We start from the raw sequence: 12291 nt of genomic DNA, 5'->3' as shown, positions 1-12291 counted from the left end.
AGGTGCGCATGTAGGTGTGTTAAAAATTGTGGAGGCGCTGGGTATCGATCCCAGTACCTCTCGCGCGCTAAGCGAGCGCTCTACCATCTGAGCTACGCACACCCCCCCCCCCCCCCATAACTAGTAGTGCTACATACAGTCATATCAACGTCACAGACCCTTGTACTCCCATTATTCCGCAGACAAACACTACTCTCTATGTATCAGTGAGGGTGTCTTTCAGGTTTCGTGCATTCTGTATCGAATCGTAGTTGGCCACAATGAAAGTGGCACGCATAACGTCGAAAATAGAGTTCAGACACCGCTCTGAGTAAGACGAACGTGTTGTCCACCTCTAAACTTCAATGACGCTAAGCCGTGATACCTAAGACAGATCTGCACTCGATGACACCACGATAACAGCCGGTCCCCACACTTACACCTTGCTCTCCTTATGACAGTATACATCATATCAGTCTGTGACGCTGGTTTTGCAACTTCTTGCGTGAGTTTATGTTCGCCGCGACCAACACTTACCATGCACTGACCACAAAACATGGAGGAGCCAGGGCTTGAACCCGAGACCGTTCACACGCTAAGCGAACGATCTGCCAACTGAGCTACAGCTACACACACGACCAAGCCTGGCTATTCTCCATTCTTTGCGACTCTGATGTGCAAGGACACGATGGTTGGTTGGTTTGTAGCGGCGAAGGTACCAGAATACAAAGGCGCGGACACGTTCATATACACAAGAGTTCCAAGTAGTTTCGATGCTCTGGTATTACGAATGCAAATTCCGTCTGTTTTGAACGTTTTAAATTCAAAGGGCGGTCACAAATTGGTCCATTTCAGTCCTTGTCGACAATCACACAGTACCTGAGGTAACAAGCACATCTCGAGCCCCATTGTGCTCTCCATTGTTCATGCCAACTCAGTGCCTCGCTCTTTGCTACTGCGTAAAATTCTTGTCGTCCAACTGCAAAACACTTGGACACAATAAGTTTCCGCATCCCCTTTGCACTAATCGTACTACGAAACGCTCCCCACACTTGGCAATCACCCATGCAGATGACTTTTCCGACTTTACACGACGCTCACGCTAGTGACAGCCTTATTTATAGTTCGACGTCGCGCCAAAGCGAATGAGCACATTTCGCCTACGGCTTAGGCCGCTCTTCTAGTGTGGCTGCTCTGTGTGTGCAGGTAGCGAGGGGCTGCAAGCTTCCTGTGTTCGCACCTATATCACCTGTGCTTCCTTGTCAGAGACAGACTATCGCAAAACATACAACTCACTCCATGAATTGATTGCTACGGCATCTGTTATCAGCAGTCACAACCAGCAACACCAGTAGCAGCCGACTGCACGCAAAGAATAGGAACGTGCAGTGGGATTTACGTGAAATCGGCGCAATTGTGGATGCTAATCGTTCGCTTATATCTGCCTACACACCTCTGCCGGTTGGGAATTATTCCACTTGTATCGCAAGGTGCGCATGTAGGTGTGTTAAAAATTCTGGAGGCGCTGGGTATCGATCCCAGTACCTCTCGCACGCTAAGCGAGCGCTCTACCATCTGAGCTACGCCCACCCCCCCGATAACTAGTAGTGCTACATACAGTCATATCAACGTCACAGACCCTTGTACTCCCATTATTCCGCAGACAAACACTACTCTCTATGTATCAGTGAGGGTGTCTTTCAGGTTTCGTGCATTCTGTATCGAATCGTAGTTGGCCACAATGAAAGTGGCACGCATAACGTCGAAAATAGAGTTCAGACACCGCTCTGAGTAAGACGAACGTGTTGTCCACCTCTAGACTTCAATGACGCTAAGCCGTGATACCTAAGACAGATCTGCACTCGATGACACCACGATAACAGCCGGTCCCCACACTTACACCTTGCTCTCCTTATGACAGTATACATCATATCAGTCTGTGACGCTGGTTTTGCAACTTCTTGCGTGAGTTTATGTTCGCCGCGACCAACACTTACCATGCACTGACCACAAAACATGGAGGAGCCAGGGCTTGAACCCGAGACCGTTCACACGCTAAGCGAACGATCTGCCAACTGAGCTACAGCTACACACACGACCAAGCCTGGCTATTCTCCATTCTTTGCGACTCTGATGTGCAAGGACACGATGGTTGGTTGGTTTGTAGCGGCGAAGGTACCAGAATACAAAGGCGCGGACACGTTCATATACACAAGAGTTCCAAGTAGTTTCGATGCTCTGGTATTACGAATGCAAATTCCGTCTGTTTTGAACGTCTTAAATTCAAAGGGCGGTCACAAATTGGTCCATTTCACTCCTTGTCGACAATCACACAGCACCTGAGGTAACAAGCACATCTCGAGCCCCATTGTGCTCTCCATTGTTCATGAAAACTCAGTGCCTCGCTCTTTGCTACTACGTAAAATTCCTGTCGTCCAACTGCAAAACACCTGGACACAATAAGTTTCCGCATCCCCTTTGCACTAATCGTACTACGAAACGCTCCCCACACTTGGCAATCACCCATGCAGATGACTTTTCCGACTTTACACGACGCTCACGCTAGTGACAGCCTTATTTATAGTTCGACGTCGCGCCAAAGCGAATGAGCACATTTAGCCTACGGCTTAGGCCGCTCATCTAGTGTGGCTGCTCTGTGTGTGCAGGTAGCGAGGGGCTGCAAGCTTCCTGTGTTCGCACCTATATCACCTGTGCTTCCTTGTCAGAGACAGACTATCGCAAAACATACAACTCACTCCATGAATTGATTGCTACGGCATCTGTTATCAGCAGTCACAACCACCAACACCAGTAGCAGCCGACTGCACGCAAAGAATAGGAACGTGCAGTGGGATATACGTGAAATCGGCGCAATTGTGGATGCTAATCGTTCGCTTGTATCTGCCTACACACCTCTGCCGGTTGGGAATTATTCCACTTGTATCGCAAGGTGCGCATGTAGGTGTGTTAAAAATTGTGGAGGCGCTGGGTATCGATCCCAGTACCTCTCGCACGCTAAGCGAGCGCTCTACCATCTGAGCTACGCCCACACCCCCCCCCCCCCCCGATAACTAGTAGTGCTACATACAGCCTTATCAACGTCACAGACCCTTGTACTCCCATTATTCCGCAGACAAACACTACTCTCTATGAATCAGTGAGGGTGTCTTTCAGGTTTCGTGCATTCTGTATCGAATCGTAGTTGGCCACAATGAAAGTGGCACGCATAACGTCGAAAATAGAGTTCAGACACCGCTCTGAGTAAGACGAACGTGTTGTCCACCTCTAAACTTCAATGACGTTAAGCCGTGATACCTAAGACAGATCTGCACTCGATGACACCACGATAACAGCCGGTCCCCACACTTACACCTTGCTCTCCTTATGACAGTATACATCATATCAGTCTGTGACGCTGGTTTTGCAACTTCTTGCGTGAGTTTATGTTCGCCGCGACCAACACTTACCATGCACTGACCACAAAACATGAAGGAGCCAGGGCTTGAACCCGAGACCGTTCACACGCTAAGCGAACGATCTGCCAACTGAGCTACAGCTACACACACGACCAAGCCTGGCTATTCTCCATTCTTTGCGACTCTGATGTGCAAGGACACGATGGTTGGTTGGTTTGTAGCGGCGAAGGTACCAGAATACAAAGGCGCGGACACGTTCATATACACAAGAGTTCCAAGTAGTTTCGATGCTCTGGTATTACGAATGCAAATTCCGTCTGTTTTGAACGTCTTAAATTCAAAGGGCGGTCACAAATTGGTCCATTTCACTCCTTGTCGACAATCACACAGCACCTGAGGTAACAAGCACATCTCGAGCCCCATTGTGCTCTCCATTGTTCATGAAAACTCAGTGCCTCGCTCTTTGCTACTGCGTAAAATTCCTGTCGTCCAACTGCAAAACACCTGGACACAATAAGTTTCCGCATCCCCTTTGCACTAATCGTACTACGAAACGCTCCCCACACTTGGCAATCACCCATGCAGATGACTTTTCCGACTTTACACGACGCTCACGCAACGCTCACGCTAGTGACAGCCTTATTTATAGTTCGACGTCGCGCCAAAGCGAATGAGCACATTTCGCCTACGGCTTAGGCCGCTCTTCTAGTGTGGCTGCTCTGTGTGTGCAGGTAGCGAGGGGCTGCAAGCTTCCTGTGTTCGCACCTATATCACCTGTGCTTCCTTGTCAGAGACAGACTATCGCAAAACATACAACTCACTCCATGAATTGATTGCTACGGCATCTGTTATCAGCAGTCACAACCAGCAACACCAGTAGCAGCCGACTGCACGCAAAGAATAGGAACGTGCAGTGGGATTTACGTGAAATCGGCGCAATTGTGGATGCTAATCGTTCGCTTGTATCTGCCTACACACCTCTGCCGGTTGGGAATTATTCCACTTGTATCGCAAGGTGCGCATGTAGGTGTGTTAAAAATTGTGGAGGCGCTGGGTATCGATCCCAGTACCTCTCGCACGCTAAGCGAGCGCTCTACCATCTGAGCTACGCACACCCCCCCCCCCCCCCCCCGATAACTAGTAGTGCTACATACAGTCATATCAACGTCACAGACCCTTGTACTCCCATTATTCCGCAGACAAACACTACTCTCTATGAATCAGTGAGGGTGTCTTTCAGGTTTCGTGCATTCTGTATCGAATCGTAGTTGGCCACAATGAAAGTGGCACGCATAACGTCGAAAATAGAGTTCAGACACCGCTCTGAGTAAGACGAACGTGTTGTCCACCTCTAGACTTCAATGACGTTAAGCCGTGATACCTAAGACAGATCTGCACTCGATGACACCACGATAACAGCCGGTCCCCACACTTACACCTTGCTCTCCTTATGACAGTATACATCATATCAGTCTGTGACGCTGGTTTTGCAACTTCTTGCGTGAGTTTATGTTCGCCGCGACCAACACTTACCATGCACTGACCACAAAACATGGAGGAGCCAGGGCTTGAACCCGAGACCGTTCACACGCTAAGCGAACGATCTGCCAACTGAGCTACAGCTACACACACGACCAAGCCTGGCTATTCTCCATTCTTTGCGACTCTGATGTGCAAGGACACGATGGTTGGTTGGTTTGTAGCGGCGAAGGTACCAGAATACAAAGGCGCGGACACGTTCATATACACAAGAGTTCCAAGTAGTTTCGATGCTCTGGTATTACGAATGCAAATTCCGTCTGTTTTGAACGTCTTAAATTCAAAGGGCGGTCACAAATTGGTCCATTTCACTCCTTGTCGACAATCACACAGCACCTGAGGTAACAAGCACATCTCGAGCCCCATTGTGCTCTCCATTGTTCATGCCAACTCAGTGCCTCGCTCTTTGCTACTGCGTAAAATTCTTGTCGTCCAACTGCAAAACACTTGGACACAATAAGTTTCCGCATCCCCTTTGCACTAATCGTACTACGAAACGCTCCCCACACTTGGCAATCACCCATGCAGATGACTTTTCCGACTTTACACGACGCTCACGCAACGCTCACGCTAGTGACAGCCTTATTTATAGTTCGACGTCGCGCCAAAGCGAATGAGCACATTTCGCCTACGGCTTAGGCCGCTCTTCTAGTGTGGCTGCTCTGTGTGTGCAGGTAGCGAGGGGCTGCAAGCTTCCTGTGTTCGCACCTATATCACCTGTGCTTCCTTGTCAGAGACAGACTATCGCAAAACATACAACTCACTCCATGAATTGATTGCTACGGCATCTGTTATCAGCAGTCACAACCAGCAACACCAGTAGCAGCCGACTGCACGCAAAGAATAGGAACGTGCAGTGGGATTTACGTGAAATCGGCGCAATTGTGGATGCTAATCGTTCGCTTGTATCTGCCTACACACCTCTGCCGGTTGGGAATTATTCCACTTGTATCGCAAGGTGCGCATGTAGGTGTGTTAAAAATTGTGGAGGCGCTGGGTATCGATCCCAGTACCTCTCGCACGCTAAGCGAGCGCTCTACCATCTGAGCTACGCACACCCCCGCCCCCCCCCCCCCCCCGATAACTAGTAATGCTACATACAGTCATATCAACGTCACAGACCCTTGTACTCCCATTATTCCGCAGACAAACACTACTCTCTATGAATCAGTGAGGGTGTCTTTCAGGTTTCGTGCATTCTGTATCGAATCGTAGTTGGCCACAATGAAAGTGGCACGCATAACGTCGAAAATAGAGTTCAGACACCGCTCTGAGTAAGACGAACGTGTTGTCCACCTCTAGACTTCAATGACGTTAAGCCGTGATACCTAAGACAGATCTGCACTCGATGACACCACGATAACAGCCGGTCCCCACACTTACACCTTGCTCTCCTTATGACAGTATACATCATATCAGTCTGTGACGCTGGTTTTGCAACTTCTTGCGTGAGTTTATGTTCGCCGCGACCAACACTTACCATGCACTGACCACAAAACATGGAGGAGCCAGGGCTTGAACCCGAGACCGTTCACACGCTAAGCGAACGATCTGCCAACTGAGCTACAGCTACACACACGACCAAGCCTGGCTATTCTCCATTCTTTGCGACTCTGATGTGCAAGGACACGATGGTTGGTTGGTTTGTAGCGGCGAAGGTACCAGAATACAAAGGCGCGGACACGTTCATATACACAAGAGTTCCGAGTAGTTTCGATGCTCTGGTATTACGAATGCAAATTCCGTCTGTTTTGAACGTCTTAAATTCAAAGGGCGGTCACAAATTGGTCCATTTCACTCCTTGTCGACAATCACACAGCACCTGAGGTAACAAGCACATCTCGAGCCCCATTGTGCTCTCCATTGTTCATGCCAACTCAGTGCCTCGCTCTTTGCTACTGCGTAAAATTCTTGTCGTCCAACTGCAAAACACTTGGACACAATAAGTTTCCGCATCCCCTTTGCACTAATCGTACTACGAAACGCTCCCCACACTTGGCAATCACCCATGCAGATGACTTTTCCGACTTTACACGACGCTCACGCAACGCTCACGCTAGTGACAGCCTTATTTATAGTTCGACGTCGCGCCAAAGCGAATGAGCACATTTCGCCTACGGCTTAGGCCGCTCTTCTAGTGTGGCTGCTCTGTGTGTGCAGGTAGCGAGGGGCTGCAAGCTTCCTGTGTTCGCACCTATATCACCTGTGCTTCCTTGTCAGAGACAGACTATCGCAAAACATACAACTCACTCCATGAATTGATTGCTACGGCATCTGTTATCAGCAGTCACAACCAGCAACACCAGTAGCAGCCGACTGCACGCAAAGAATAGGAACGTGCAGTGGGATTTACGTGAAATCGGCGCAATTGTGGATGCTAATCGTTCGCTTGTATCTGCCTACACACCTCTGCCGGTTGGGAATTATTCCACTTGTATCGCAAGGTGCGCATGTAGGTGTGTTAAAAATTGTGGAGGCGCTGGGTATCGATCCCAGTACCTCTCGCACGCTAAGCGAGCGCTCTACCATCTGAGCTACGCACACCCCCGCCCCCCCCCCCCCCCCCCGATAACTAGTAATGCTACATACAGTCATATCAACGTCACAGACCCTTGTACTCCCATTATTCCGCAGACAAACACTACTCTCTATGAATCAGTGAGGGTGTCTTTCAGGTTTCGTGCATTCTGTATCGAATCGTAGTTGGCCACAATGAAAGTGGCACGCATAACGTCGAAAATAGAGTTCAGACACCGCTCTGAGTAAGACGAACGTGTTGTCCACCTCTAGACTTCAATGACGTTAAGCCGTGATACCTAAGACAGATCTGCACTCGATGACACCACGATAACAGCCGGTCCCCACACTTACACCTTGCTCTCCTTATGACAGTATACATCATATCAGTCTGTGACGCTGGTTTTGCAACTTCTTGCGTGAGTTTATGTTCGCCGCGACCAACACTTACCATGCACTGACCACAAAACATGGAGGAGCCAGGGCTTGAACCCGAGACCGTTCACACGCTAAGCGAACGATCTGCCAACTGAGCTACAGCTACACACACGACCAAGCCTGGCTATTCTCCATTCTTTGCGACTCTGATGTGCAAGGACACGATGGTTGGTTGGTTTGTAGCGGCGAAGGTACCAGAATACAAAGGCGCGGACACGTTCATATACACAAGAGTTCCGAGTAGTTTCGATGCTCTGGTATTACGAATGCAAATTCCGTCTGTTTTGAACGTCTTAAATTCAAAGGGCGGTCACAAATTGGTCCATTTCACTCCTTGTCGACAATCACACAGCACCTGAGGTAACAAGCACATCTCGAGCCCCATTGTGCTCTCCATTGTTCATGCCAACTCAGTGCCTCGCTCTTTGCTACTGCGTAAAATTCTTGTCGTCCAACTGCAAAACACTTGGACACAATAAGTTTCCGCATCCCCTTTGCACTAATCGTACTACGAAACGCTCCCCACACTTGGCAATCACCCATGCAGATGACTTTTCCGACTTTACACGACGCTCACGCAACGCTCACGCTAGTGACAGCCTTATTTATAGTTCGACGTCGCGCCAAAGCGAATGAGCACATTTCGCCTACGGCTTAGGCCGCTCTTCTAGTGTGGCTGCTCTGTGTGTGCAGGTAGCGAGGGGCTGCAAGCTTCCTGTGTTCGCACCTATATCACCTGTGCTTCCTTGTCAGAGACAGACTATCGCAAAACATACAACTCACTCCATGAATTGATTGCTACGGCATCTGTTATCAGCAGTCACAACCAGCAACACCAGTAGCAGCCGACTGCACGCAAAGAATAGGAACGTGCAGTGGGATTTACGTGAAATCGGCGCAATTGTGGATGCTAATCGTTCGCTTGTATCTGCCTACACACCTCTGCCGGTTGGGAATTATTCCACTTGTATCGCAAGGTGCGCATGTAGGTGTGTTAAAAATTGTGGAGGCGCTGGGTATCGATCCCAGTACCTCTCGCACGCTAAGCGAGCGCTCTACCATCTGAGCTACGCACACCCCCGCCCCCCCCCCCCCGATAACTAGTAATGCTACATACAGTCATATCAACGTCACAGACCCTTGTACTCCCATTATTCCGCAGACAAACACTACTCTCTATGAATCAGTGAGGGTGTCTTTCAGGTTTCGTGCATTCTGTATCGAATCGTAGTTGGCCACAATGAAAGTGGCACGCATAACGTCGAAAATAGAGTTCAGACACCGCTCTGAGTAAGACGAACGTGTTGTCCACCTCTAGACTTCAATGACGTTAAGCCGTGATACCTAAGACAGATCTGCACTCGATGACACCACGATAACAGCCGGTCCCCACACTTACACCTTGCTCTCCTTATGACAGTATACATCATATCAGTCTGTGACGCTGGTTTTGCAACTTCTTGCGTGAGTTTATGTTCGCCGCGACCAACACTTACCATGCACTGACCACAAAACATGGAGGAGCCAGGGCTTGAACCCGAGACCGTTCACACGCTAAGCGAACGATCTGCCAACTGAGCTACAGCTACACACACGACCAAGCCTGGCTATTCTCCATTCTTTGCGACTCTGATGTGCAAGGACACGATGGTTGGTTGGTTTGTAGCGGCGAAGGTACCAGAATACAAAGGCGCGGACACGTTCATATACACAAGAGTTCCGAGTAGTTTCGATGCTCTGGTATTACGAATGCAAATTCCGTCTGTTTTGAACGTCTTAAATTCAAAGGGCGGTCACAAATTGGTCCATTTCACTCCTTGTCGACAATCACACAGCACCTGAGGTAACAAGCACATCTCGAGCCCCATTGTGCTCTCCATTGTTCATGCCAACTCAGTGCCTCGCTCTTTGCTACTGCGTAAAATTCTTGTCGTCCAACTGCAAAACACTTGGACACAATAAGTTTCCGCATCCCCTTTGCACTAATCGTACTACGAAACGCTCCCCACACTTGGCAATCACCCATGCAGATGACTTTTCCGACTTTACACGACGCTCACGCAACGCTCACGCTAGTGACAGCCTTATTTATAGTTCGACGTCGCGCCAAAGCGAATGAGCACATTTCGCCTACGGCTTAGGCCGCTCTTCTAGTGTGGCTGCTCTGTGTGTGCAGGTAGCGAGGGGCTGCAAGCTTCCTGTGTTCGCACCTATATCACCTGTGCTTCCTTGTCAGAGACAGACTATCGCAAAACATACAACTCACTCCATGAATTGATTGCTACGGCATCTGTTATCAGCAGTCACAACCAGCAACACCAGTAGCAGCCGACTGCACGCAAAGAATAGGAACGTGCAGTGGGATTTACGTGAAATCGGCGCAATTGTGGATGCTAATCGTTCGCTTGTATCTGCCTACACACCTCTGCCGGTTGGGAATTATTCCACTTGTATCGCAAGGTGCGCATGTAGGTGTGTTAAAAATTGTGGAAGCGCTGGGTATCGATCCCAGTACCTCTCGCACGCTAAGCGAGCGCTCTACCATCTGAGCTACGCACACCCCCGCCCCCCCCCCCCCCCCCCCGATAACTAGTAATGCTACATACAGTCATATCAACGTCACAGACCCTTGTACTCCCATTATTCCGCAGACAAACACTACTCTCTATGAATCAGTGAGGGTGTCTTTCAGGTTTCGTGCATTCTGTATCGAATCGTAGTTGGCCACAATGAAAGTGGCACGCATAACGTCGAAAATAGAGTTCAGACACCGCTCTGAGTAAGACGAACGTGTTGTCCACCTCTAGACTTCAATGACGTTAAGCCGTGATACCTAAGACAGATCTGCACTCGATGACACCACGATAACAGCCGGTCCCCACACTTACACCTTGCTCTCCTTATGACAGTATACATCATATCAGTCTGTGACGCTGGTTTTGCAACTTCTTGCGTGAGTTTATGTTCGCCGCGACCAACACTTACCATGCACTGACCACAAAACATGAAGGAGCCAGGGCTTGAACCCGAGACCGTTCACACGCTAAGCGAACGATCTGCCAACTGAGCTACAGCTACACACACGACCAAGCCTGGCTATTCTCCATTCTTTGCGACTCTGATGTGCAAGGACACGATGGTTGGTTGGTTTGTAGCGGCGAAGGTACCAGAATACAAAGGCGCGGACACGTTCATATACACAAGAGTTCCGAGTAGTTTCGATGCTCTGGTATTACGAATGCAAATTCCGTCTGTTTTGAACGTCTTAAATTCAAAGGGCGGTCACAAATTGGTCCATTTCACTCCTTGTCCACAATCACACAGCACCTGAGGTAACAAGCACATCTCGAGCCCCATTGTGCTCTCCATTGTTCATGCCAACTCAGTGCCTCGCTCTTTGCTACTGCGTAAAATTCTTGTCGTCCAACTGCAAAACACTTGGACACAATAAGTTTCCGCATCCCCTTTGCACTAATCGTACTACGAAACGCTCCCCACACTTGGCAATCACCCATGCAGATGACTTTTCCGACTTTACACGACGCTCACGCAAGGCTCACGCTAGTGACAGCCTTATTTATAGTTCGACGTCGCGCCAAAGCGAATGAGCACATTTCGCCTACGGCTTAGGCCGCTCTTCTAGTGTGGCTGCTCTGTGTGTGCAGGTAGCGAGGGGCTGCAAGCTTCCTGTGTTCGCACCTATATCACCTGTGCTTCCTTGTCAGAGACAGACTATCGCAAAACATACAACTCACTCCATGAATTGATTGCTACGGCATCTGTTATCAGCAGTCACAACCAGCAACACCAGTAGCAGCCGACTGCACGCAAAGAATAGGAACGTGCAGTGGGATTTACGTGAAATCGGCGCAATTGTGGATGCTAATCGTTCGCTTGTATCTGCCTACACACCTCTGCCGGTTGGGAATTATTCCACTTGTATCGCAAGGTGCGCATGTAGGTGTGTTAAAAATTCTGGAGGCGCTGGGTATCGATCCCAGTACCTCTCGCACGCTAAGCGAGCGCTCTACCATCTGAGCTACGCCCACCCTCCCGATAACTAGTAGTGCTACATACAGTCATATCAACGTCACAGACCCTTGTACTCCCATTATTCCGCAGACAAACACTACTCTCTATGTATCAGTGAGGGTGTCTTTCAGGTTTCGTGCATTCTGTATCGAATCGTAGTTGGCCACAATGAAAGTGGCAAGCATAACATCGAAAATAGAGTTCAGACACCGCTCTGAGTAAGACGAACGTGTTGTCCACCTCTAGACTTCAATGACGTTAAGCCGTGATACCTAAGACAGATCTGCACTCGATGACACCACGATAACAGCCGGTCCCCACACTTACACCTTGCTCTCCTTATGACAGTATACATCATATCAGTCTGTGA

General features: G+C 49.3%; 8 non-coding genes across 8 annotated transcripts; all 8 read right to left on the bottom strand.

The window, feature by feature from the left end:
* Window positions 1–29: 29 nt before the first annotated feature.
* Window positions 30–105, bottom strand: Trnaa-agc (transfer RNA alanine (anticodon AGC)). Its single transcript has one exon. It is a non-coding gene; the product is annotated as a tRNA-Ala (tRNA).
* Window positions 106–1496: 1391 nt separating this feature from the next.
* Trnaa-agc (transfer RNA alanine (anticodon AGC)) lies at window positions 1497–1570 on the bottom strand. Its single transcript has one exon. It is a non-coding gene; the product is annotated as a tRNA-Ala (tRNA).
* A 1386-nt stretch (window positions 1571–2956) lies between these two features.
* Window positions 2957–3029, bottom strand: Trnaa-agc (transfer RNA alanine (anticodon AGC)). Its single transcript has one exon. It is a non-coding gene; the product is annotated as a tRNA-Ala (tRNA).
* Window positions 3030–4437: 1408 nt separating this feature from the next.
* On the bottom strand, window positions 4438–4513 carry Trnaa-agc (transfer RNA alanine (anticodon AGC)). The gene has a single exon. It is a non-coding gene; the product is annotated as a tRNA-Ala (tRNA).
* Window positions 4514–5919: 1406 nt separating this feature from the next.
* On the bottom strand, window positions 5920–5995 carry Trnaa-agc (transfer RNA alanine (anticodon AGC)). The gene has a single exon. It is a non-coding gene; the product is annotated as a tRNA-Ala (tRNA).
* A 1410-nt stretch (window positions 5996–7405) lies between these two features.
* Trnaa-agc (transfer RNA alanine (anticodon AGC)) lies at window positions 7406–7481 on the bottom strand. The gene has a single exon. It is a non-coding gene; the product is annotated as a tRNA-Ala (tRNA).
* Window positions 7482–8893: 1412 nt separating this feature from the next.
* Window positions 8894–8969, bottom strand: Trnaa-agc (transfer RNA alanine (anticodon AGC)). The gene has a single exon. It is a non-coding gene; the product is annotated as a tRNA-Ala (tRNA).
* Window positions 8970–11865: 2896 nt separating this feature from the next.
* Window positions 11866–11939, bottom strand: Trnaa-agc (transfer RNA alanine (anticodon AGC)). The gene has a single exon. It is a non-coding gene; the product is annotated as a tRNA-Ala (tRNA).
* Between the last annotated feature and the right edge of the window lie 352 nt (window positions 11940–12291).

The sequence above is a fragment of the Schistocerca gregaria genome, chromosome 3 (genome assembly GCF_023897955.1).
Source record: "Schistocerca gregaria isolate iqSchGreg1 chromosome 3, iqSchGreg1.2, whole genome shotgun sequence".
Classification (NCBI taxonomy): domain Eukaryota; kingdom Metazoa; phylum Arthropoda; class Insecta; order Orthoptera; family Acrididae; genus Schistocerca; species Schistocerca gregaria.
The sequence above is the reverse complement of the archived record's forward strand: the minus strand, read 5'-3'. Positions and strand labels throughout refer to the sequence as shown.